The sequence below is a fragment of the Danio rerio genome, chromosome 9 (assembly GCF_049306965.1).
Source record: "Danio rerio strain Tuebingen ecotype United States chromosome 9, GRCz12tu, whole genome shotgun sequence".
Lineage (NCBI taxonomy): Eukaryota > Metazoa > Chordata > Actinopteri > Cypriniformes > Danionidae > Danio > Danio rerio.
The window spans coordinates 48,081,079-48,092,282 of NC_133184.1; the positions used below are offsets into that span (position 1 = coordinate 48,081,079).

An 11,204-nucleotide genomic window follows, 5' to 3' on the forward strand; every position below is an offset into this window, starting at 1 on the left:
GCTGAACTGTTCCTTTAAGGAGCTCATTTCCCACCATCCTACATCTACCCAGAGACACAGCAGATGACATCAGGCCTCAGGGACATTAAGACGATCCTCGAAATAACACTGCTCGCGACAAACATCCAATTTTCCAGTTAGGGGACAACCTTTCTGCGGATCGCCAGTCGTACTTGTCGCCTGTCCAGCCGCATTTACCACCTACAGTTACACCCCGTCTCCTGTTATCGCTTTTCCTCGCTAAGCATCATGTAAGAGAGGCTGGAGCCAAATTCTGCCTCTCTTCCCTCTCTTCAGCCACAGATGCAGCAAACGGTGCAATCTGCCAATCTCCATGAGTCATCCAGCACTGTTAATTATGTCCCCTAAGGAGGAGAATTGATTAGCGAGGGTCTCAAACTGATTTAAATTGTTATTTGAGACTATATAAAGCGTGGGCCTAAACGTTGCCATTTAGTCACATTCACTAAGCGCTGTCGTTATTCAGAATCCTACTTTGCCAAGTCACACAGATTGCATGTGTGGAGAGAGAGAGGGAGGGAGAGAGAGATAAGAGAGAGAGAGGGAGAGAGAGAGAGAGAGAGAAAGAGAGAGAGAGTAAGAGAGAGATAAACGATGCTGGGTGAAAATGCCTTTCAAGGTGAGAAAGTTTCTCAGTTTAGTCGATAAGTGGAGTTGTGCAATGAATTATTCAATCATAGACAAGTCACTATTGGTTGAGGAGAATGTCAATCATGCAAGCCTATATTTCAACTGATAACACACAAAAAGAGATGCAAATATGTCAGAAAATATCTAAACTATCAAAATGTTAGTGTATTTAGATTGCTTTTGCACACCAATAATGATTTTTTTGTTCAAAATAAATTATATTATATATATTATATAAATTACTATGTAAATTATTATAAATTAAATAAATTATATTCAATTATATTAAATATTATATTATATCAAATTGTATTAAATTATATTATATTACATTATATTATGTTATATATATATAATACAGCGGAATGAACCGCCAACTATTCTGGCATACGTACGTTTTATTATATTAAAATAAATATAAATTTATTATAATAATAATATAATATATATTACAGTATATTAAAGATTTTTATATGACAACTGAAATTTTTTAGGCTTAGTTAAGCTTTTTTTGTACGTTTTTACAGCCATTTATGATTATTTTATTAGCCTTTTACATTTCTTTCCACAATCTTGCCGACAGCAAACACATGGACATTAGTGTATATCCAGTACAAGTGAGATTACTCTTGAGTAATTGGATTAGTTGACTAGCTAACTAGTTAAAAAGCTTAATCCCGCAGATAATCCCACAATCTCATTTTAAATCTAAACAAAAAAAAATTCTATTTCTATTAGCTATTATAAAATTATTGGCGAAAGAAGAACTTAAAAATAACTTGGGATTATAATTAACCAGAAACCACAGTTCATACCATGTTACGTTACATGTGATTAATGAATTTCATGACTGTTAGACTTCACAGAAAACTATAAAGTGCTGTTTATTTCTGTTTTTTTCCATCTGTTTTGTATTTTGCATATTTTTTGATAATTTTGTGTTGCCTATCCAGATGCGCTCCGCTACAAAATCATCCCAGCCAATGTAAAACTATGAATTCTTTCAAAAATGTTACTTAAATTTTATTCAAATTGCAGAAAAAACAAAATATCGTGCAGCCTTATATATACACTATACATTTTTTAACTGCATTATAATGACTGGGATTATATTTGAGTTGTTGGAAAAACTGATTTAATTGTCATTAAATCAAAAATACATTAAAATAAAAAGGCTTAAATGTCATTAAATACTACTTTCTCATGTTTTTCAAAGTGAATTAAAAGCAAAAAAATAAGTAAATAAATAAATAAATAAAACTTTCAAATCCATATAAAGCCATACAAGATCACTGAACAACTACAGCAACAACAAAAAAACAGTGTGAACATTAACTGTATGTTGTTTGTTTGCAGAAAGTGCACAACTAGGGTCATGCAAGTCTGGATTAACTCTCTGCTGCCAAGATCTGAGAAGGGCTGCTTTGACCTTCTTCCTGTGGGGCCTGGAATTTACAAGGTCTGAGCGCCGGTCCTTGAGAGCCGGAATGTGGAAAGACGAGTGAGTTTCCTACAGGCTGTGATTAAAGCCTGGATTTATATGCCTGTGCATGATGCCACATGCTAGAACTGCAACCAGCAGCTATGTGTGACAGCAGCCCAGACCGACAAGCATGATATAACCAGCAGCACAGGACAGCACAGACGTCACCACACCAGAAAACCTGCCAACCCTCATGTTCTGTCTGATCCTTCACCTCAAGACCGTTTTTAAAGTATCAAAAACAATATTTAACCCTCTCGTGTGGAGCTAGCTATGGAAAATTTTAGACCATTACAAAATACTCTAGCCTTTGAATTTAAAGGGAAAGTTCAGCCAATAATGAAAATCCTCATTGTTTATTCTCCCTCATCTGGTATTAATAAAAATCTATATTAACCCTCATTGAAAACATTTGTTGAAACTGAATGAATACATTTATAATTATCTATAAAATATAATAAACAAATTGCAAGCAAGAATACCTAACATCAAGCAAAAAAATTTAAATAAGTAGTGCTTTTTGCTTTTCCGGAGAGTCAATCTGTATTCACCAACATAATCAACTGTATAGTCTTCATTTAAATTAATAATTCAGCCAAATTATTCTTCATTAAAGTTATAATTGTATGTTATTGTGCCAAATGCATTAAACTCTCTTAAAATGCCTTTAAAGCACACGCAAATGATAAAGCTTCACTCTGTTGGTTATACGTTGACTTCAGATGGTTATATATGACTTCACAAATCTCTCAAGTGTTGATCAAATATAATCCCAACTCCACATATCATATCCCACGATGTGACTACTTTGGACACACATTGCAATATCGATGCTGAAATGATACATTGTGCAGCCCCATATATTATAACATTAAAAATGTATAAAAAAAAATTGGTAGGCCTTTAGAAAATTCTCCGTTTCTTTTGGATTTAAAGGGATGGTTCACTCAAAAACGAAAATTATTTTTCATTATTTATTCCACCTTATCTGGTATTAGAAAAATCAATATTTGCTGAATTAACCCTGGTTTTCAAATCACAACATGTTGTTTCTGCTGAAGAAAAGACTGTTCATCATGGCTTTAAAAATGTAAAAATGTGTAGATCTTAAAACAAATTCTCAGTTTCTACTGAAGTTAGATAAAAGAGACTTAAAATTCCCTCATCACTTATTCTCCCTCATGCGGTATCAATAAAACAACTATTATATATATTTACCGAATTAATTATCAAAAAAATCATATTTCTACTGAATCTAAAAGGATTGTTCACCAAATAATAAAAATTTACACTGTAATAAAATTGCAGGGCTCCACATATTTTCTTAATGTTGTCCCAACAAAAATTAAGTTAACTGAATTGATTTGACAAATTTAAGTAGATTGTACATGAAACAATTAAGTTGTCTCAAAAAACATCAAGAATTGTGTTAATTCAGCTCATTTTAAATAAGTAGTTTGAACAAACAGCAAAGACATTTACCTCATCATCTACTCCTCTTTATCTGATATTAATGCAATCAATATTTGCTGAATAAACCCTGGTTTTCAGGTTTTAGGGCTGGGAGGTAAAAATCGGTATTGACATTTATTGATCGAATACCATTGTCAATATCGATAAAAAAAAAAAATTAAAAAAAAAAAAGAAGATTTGGTATGTAGTTTTGGTATGAAGCACTATAGTTTTATTTAAATGCTGCTGCTGGGTGTGTGCCTTGAAAGCAATGCCAATAAGCTCAGGATGTCTGTTTGTCATTTCCAATGGAGGCGTGTGACTTGCATGAAACACACATGATCCTAGTTCCAGGAGAACCTAGTTGAAAAACATTTGAACTTTTTCGAATGCCCCGGGCGCACTGCTAACCAACCAGAACTAACCAATCTGCTTCACACTTTGTGAGGAATATACACATTTCAGTAATAATGGTAGACTAATGACCTCAGACAAACACAGCACATCCAAACACTGCAGCGCTTTTTACTTTTCTCCATAAACTTGTATCAGAGATGCAGCAATCTGTCCGATTTTCATCCTCTGAGAGAATGGTCAATGGTCGACTAGTTATGAGAGACGCCATAGAAAATGGTGAAGGAAAGCACATGTGCGCACTTGTCACTTCAGGTCAAAATAACAACACACTAAAGATTAATTTGGCTGCGACTGTTTGTCAACTGCGTGAAAATACAGGGTGCTTTCAGGCCCAGGTGTTTGTTTCAGAACCTGTTTCATTTGCGAAGTTAGCGCAGTTTGTCTGGCGTATGTGAATCACGCAATTACGCTCGGTCCGACTTAAATCAATCAGTCCGAGAACGCCTGAATGAGGTGGTCTCGGCTCGATTGAGCAGATCGATCGTAGTGAGAAAACAAACCAATCAGACAAACTAGGCTATATCACAGTGTATTATGATTGTGTAATAGCCATACATACGACTATGTGTAGAGAGAATAATGAGTAGGGCAGGATGTCATTCCTACCGGTAAATATGCGTTTCATGTCTAATACGAAAGTGAAAGCATACTGAAATATTAGCGAAAGCTGTTTATCTGTTAGGAAAATTGACCAAAAATGACCATCTGAAAAAATTTTCATATTTAATCTTATAATATTTTGTATTAGGCCTATTGTTTTGTACATTTCTGAACTGACACCTGGAAAGAAAGATCAACATTGATCTGCTTCATGATCTGATTGCAGTCCCCGTGTTGCTCCGGGAAATGCATCCCTGAGGTAAAATTCTCACACCCGCTTCCTAGACTTTCATTAACATTCTTAGTCTACATTTAAAAAACCAAAGGCCATAACTGATTAAACTGTAGGCTAATATGATTATTATTTTGATGCATCAAGCCAGAACAAGAAGTAAAATTGCGACTTAAAACTTGGTTTACAAATAAATGAAAAATAAAAATATTGACTGTAGTATAGACTGATGTAATGAGCCTGTTACTAAAATTAGGCATGTTGGTGGGTTACACACATTAAACAAATTTACTTTAATCAGTAGTGTATTTAAATTCAATCTATTCACTTATTTAAATGTATATATTGTGTAAGGTAATGGTTCCGATCATGGAACTGACCTCAGTCACTATCATTAGTTGTCATAACTCTAATTAATTTAAAAAATGTTTTAAGTTAATATATGCAATTATGCATATTTCAGAGGGGGTGTCACTTACAGCAGGAGTGCATTTTTTGGCACCACAGTTCATCTGTTGTTTCTCTCTATAATTTAAGCCTATAATGCATATAATTCTAGCCAAAGTTTTTTTTTACTAGATTGATTAATTAAATAAACTGATTTTTTACAAAACTTGACAACTGAAATGAGGCTATGCATGAGAAAGTCAGTCTCTGATTTATATGTCTGTGGGTGTCAAAACTGAAGTGCACCTTTTCACTTTCATACGCACGCACGCACACACGTGGCAATGTGTATATTAACATTATATTGAAACATCAAAACTAAACTCAGAGTTAAGAAACCAGAAAAATACCAATCTGTAAACATGTTTTATATCTTAAATGAGGAAAATAAACATGCGTTATAAACACGACAAAAAAAGTCTGCGAGTTTACAGTATACAACATGCTTTGTAGAAATTCTGTGAATGAAACTGCACAACCTAAACAATATAATGCTCATCAAAAGGATGAGAGTCGGCTCTCTATAAAACAAAAATGACTGATTTTATGTTATTTGACATTTTTTGCATTTATGAGGAAAAAGCTTCGTCATTGATATGACAGCTGTGAAACTGGCACTTGTGTGCCAGTGTAAAATACTTGCTAACACAAAAAAGTGCACCTATAATGCTATATTTTCCTTGTTTTGACACATTAAAAATTTCTGGCTAAGAAATTATTTGGAGTGGCTAGAGATAAATTTGCTAAGTCCTTAATTTTGAACCCTGAAAAGTCATGTGAAATAAAAACTAATTGCATTAAGACACAGTCCATTTGCTCATGCACACTGAGCAAGCTAATATACAATACACACAAGAAGTTAAATGAATGAGAAGGCATGTGGACATAACACAACATCTAAATAAAGTCATTTTAGCATGTCAAAGTCACATTTATGCATATGAAATATATTTTCCAAACAAAAAAAGTGTGGCTAGTGAAAATGGCGAGTGGCTAGTAATGTTGGAAATCTACTAGCCACAGTGGCTGGTGATCAAAAAAAGTTAATGTCAAGCCCTATATGTATGTATGTGTTAGGGTTAGGGTTATATATATATATATATATATATATATATATATATATATATATATATATATATATATATATATATATATATATATATATATATATATATATATATATAAAGTCTATTATAGAATTATATTTGGCTTTTTGTGGGGCCAGTGAAAACTTTGGCAGGGCAAGTAAAAATCTAAACCCTGTTGAGGTAAAGTGTAAAGTTAGTTTTATAATCACACATTTGGACTTTCTCATTAAAAATATAACATCAGAAAAGTATTATCTGCAAATTATAAATATTGAAATCATATTAGCAGCCAATGACTATCAAAGTACAACATTGTTCACAGTCAAATAAGTGCTAATGTTGTTTTGAAGTCACACTTGCATATGATTTCAGACCGCATACTCAAAGTAGCATTGTAAACAATTTAGGGAGTGTGTCACAAGTTATCACTGAAGAAATATGTGTGAATTTAAAATCAACTTTACCTCAATAAGAACTTAAAAGTGTTAATTTAACTACGCAAGTGATTGTTGATGATCTAAATTCACTTTTATCCATTCATTCATACACAAAATGCTGTCAAGACACGCAGAAGGGCTACTCTAAGATAGAGGTAAAGTTGGTTTTATATTCTCACATCCGTTCATTAAGCAATCTCTATATAGTTTACCATGTTACTTTGAACATTCGGTCAGAATTAGCATGCATGTATGACTTCAAAACAACATTAACACTGTTTATTTGACTGTAAACAATATTGTACTTTGATAGACATTGGCTAATATGATTTTGCTATTTAGAGTGTGCAAAACATACTTTTATAAAATTATATTATTAAGGGGAAAGTCCCATTGTGCGAATATAAAACCAACTTTACACTCAGAGATATACAACCGACACAAGAATCATCAGTTATGCGTGTGACGTCAGAGCTTTCATAAACAAAAAGGAACCCATGCTGTTTATTGACCTGAACTCCACTATCTATAATGGTTAACCAAGAGCTGAAACAATGTAGAAGCTCCTTTAACCAAATACTGAAAAATATGATAAATGCTGATTTGAAGCTCTCAAGCTGCACAAAACAAAACAAGCAAGTCCTAAAAATCTCTCACAAATGTGTATATTCATGACACGTTAGCTGACATCTGTCACAGCGTCAATCAAAGCACTGCTACGACTGCTTGTATTAATAATACACATTTATACAGATTAAACATCCATAGATATACGTGCATATTAAACGTATATTTAACATATTTGACCGCCAAAACGTCAATATTTGTATTATCAATATGTAAAAGCAAACATTGTCCGTAGCTCACCTGAAGACCATTATAGCTAAACAGTTCAGCAATATACCTTCATTTTGATCCTAAATACAACATTCTGATGAAAATACCCCTTTGTACAAGGAAAACGCATGAAGTCTGAAATGAAACGTGACACACACACGCAACTACTGCGAGAGTTACGATTCACCACACACATATACATACATACATACATGCATGCATGCACATACACAAACAAACGCGCGCGCACACACATAGTGTTTTGATTGTTTCATCTGGTCGCCCACAAGTTTCTTTCTCTTGCTTTCAGTGCTCGGTGCATTTAGGGATAAATGTATTGGAGGGTGCGTGAGAATGGTCGCTCACCTCTCCGCAGCTTCACCGCGTTCGGACGCAACGCTCCGGACTTTATTCCCGTTGGAGAGCGCGCCAACGACGGATCCACTCACAGACGGATTCCGCCATACTGGATTGTGGCGCGCGGATCACGTGTCGAGTCCCCGGCGCATGTCCTCCAGAGGCGGGCGCTCACGCTCGGCAGAGCCCCGCGACTCATGTGGGATGGGGCTCGCGAAGAGTACTGTTTCGAGTTTTTAACAGTATTTTGAGGAACAGAAAGCTACATTTTCATTTAATCATTAGAAGACATACTTAAAATGTATCCAAATAAGCCACTTACAATGACAACAGGAACATTCAAATCAACAATAGACATTTTTTAATAGTATAGCATAAATGTTTTTTTTTTGTAATAGGCTTATATATTGTAATAAATAATAAAATAATATATATATACAGTTTAAGCCATCCTGTGTCTCTTTTTCAAATATTTCCCAAATGATGTTCAACAGAGCAATTTGTCCGTCTTACCTATAGACAATTTTAATGTGGTGATGTCATTGGTCCATAAATATTTTCTGCTTTTTATCAAACTATTTCATAATTGTAACATAATTTTAGGCAATTCAATAACAACTTAATGTTAAAACAGATATCATAATATTGTTTATCAACATGTGACAATTTTTGGTTACTCAGAAGCCATATAAAATAAAAATGTAAAATGTTTTTGCTTACATCCCTCAAAATGGTCTATAATATTTTTTTTCTTCTGGAGAACGTCTTGTTTGTTTTATTTCGGTTAGAATAAAAGCAGTTTTTAATTATTTTAAAAGCATTTAAGGTCAATGTTATTAGCCCCCTTAAGCAGTATTTTATTTGACTGTCTACAGATTCAAAACAAACCATCATTATTCAATGACTTGTCTAATTACCCCAATAAACCTAGTTAAGCCTTTAAATATCACTTTAAGCTGAATATTAGTATTTTGAAAAATATCTAGTATTGTCATCATTGCAAAGACAAAGAATAAATCAGTTATTAGAAATGAATTAGTAAAACTATCATGCTTAGAAATGTGTTGAAAAAATATCTTCGTTAAACAGAAATTGGGGGGAAATATACAGGAGGATAATAATTCAGGAGGGCTAATAATTCTTTTGCTGATTTATAAGAGCTGTTCATTCAATAATGCATCTATGTAAATTTAGTGTTATTTATTGTATAGCATTAGCCTATATATATATATATATATATATATATATATATATATATATATATATATATATATATATATATATATATATATATATATATATATATATATGTATATATATATATATATATTTTTTTTTTTTTAATTATATCATTTATTCATTTTCTTTTCTGCTTAGTCCCTTTATTTATCAGGGGTCACAACAGCGGAATGAACTGCCAACTTATCCAGCATATGTTTTTCGCAGCAGATGCCCTTCCAGCCGCAACCCAGCACTGGGAAACACCCATAAACACTCACACGTTCACACACATACACTACGGCTGATTCAATTCACCTATATTGCATTTCTTTGGACTGTGGGGGAAACCGGAGCATCCAGAGGAAACCCACCCCAACACGAGGAGAACATGCAAACTCAGATCTCAAACGCAAAATGCAAACAGAAACACCAACTGACCTACTCGAACCAGCAACCTTCTTGCTGTGAGGTGACAAAATCAAAATTATATTCATTCATTCATTCATGTTCTTTTTGGCTTAGTCCCTTTATACATCGGAATGAACCACCAACTTATCCAGCATATGTTTCACACAGCGGATGCCCTTCCAGCTGCAACCCATCACTGGGAAACATTCATACACTTCCATTCACACACCTACACTACGGACAATTTAGCTTACCCAATTAACCTATACCGCATGTCTTTGGACTTGTGGGGGAAACTAGAGCACTAGAAGGAAACCCACGCGAACACGGGGAGAACATGCAAACTGCACACAGAAATGCCAACTGACCCAGCCGGGGCTCAAACCGGTGACCCTCTTGCTGTGAGGCGATTGTGCTATAGGTGAATCGAGTAGGCTAAATTGTCTGTAGTGTATGTTTGTGAATGGAGAATATATGGGTGGTTCTTAGTGTTGGGTTGCAGCTCGATGTGCATCCGGTGCGTAAAACATGCTGGATAAGTTGGCAGTTCATTCCGCTGTGGCGCCCCTGATTAATAAAGGTACTAAGCTGAAAAGAAAATTAAATTGGCCGTAGTATGTGTGTGTGTAAATGAGTTTATATGAGTGTTTCCCAGTACAGGGTTGCTGCTGGAAAGGCATCCCAGATAAATAAGGGACTCATCCGAAGGAAAATTGATGAATGAAATTGTCTAATACAAGATTACGTTTTCACATCTTTATGTGGTATGAACACACACACACCAGGTGAAATCTCTCTCTCTCACACACACACACACACACACTCAGATCTATTGTTAGCTGAATCTGCCTGATGGTTCTTGAGCGTCATGTGAATGTAAAGCGATGTTGTGGTGGCCAGTGTTTCTCAGGTTGCCCTGTCTAATACTCAAAGGACTATAGAGTTTCCTCCTGTACAGAGATCCACTGATCATTCAGATTGTCTTGTATAATGTACATGATGCCAAGCAAACGAGCCTTTCTTGTGTCTCAAGTGCTCACAGAGTTTAGTTATAAAGTTTCAAAAGTCTTTGTTCAATAACAATTTTGTGACCAGTCAATTGCAAAATGAGGAACAATAAAAAGTGTCTTATATAAACAATAAAGGGGCGAAGCAGTGGCGCAGTAGGTAGTGCTGTCGCCTCACAGCAAGAAGGTCGCTGGGTTGAACCTCAGCTTGGTTGGCGTTTCTGTGTGGAGTTTGCATGTTTTCTCTGCGTTCGCGTGGGTTTCCTCCGGGTACTCCGGTTTCCCCCACAGTCCAAAGACATGCGGTACAGGTGAATTGGGTAGGCTAAATTGTCCGTATAGTGTGTGTGTTAATGTGTGTGTGGATGTTTCCCAGAGATGGGATGTGGCTGGAAGGGCATTCGCTGCGTAAAACATGCTGGATGGGTTGGCGGTTCATTCTGCTGTGGCGACCCTGGATTGATAAAGGGACTAAGCCGACAAGAAAATGAATGAATGAATGAATAAACAATAAAGAACAATGTTTATTTGCACTTTTAAGAAATATAGTGCATCCCTATATGTTTA

General features: G+C 34.9%; 1 protein-coding gene across 2 annotated transcripts in view; it reads right to left on the reverse strand.

Annotated features, from left to right (window-relative positions):
• The window catches only part of hdac4 (histone deacetylase 4), a 399,927-nt gene extending 391,815 nt beyond the window's left edge, over positions 1–8,112 (reverse strand). For both annotated transcript variants that reach the window (XR_012385010.1, XM_005172529.6), the window contains exon 1: positions 8,011–8,112. The gene's annotated coding sequence lies outside the window, so the exon portion shown is untranslated. The remainder of the gene's footprint in view (positions 1–8,010) is intronic.
• Positions 8,113–11,204: the final 3,092 nt, after the last annotated feature.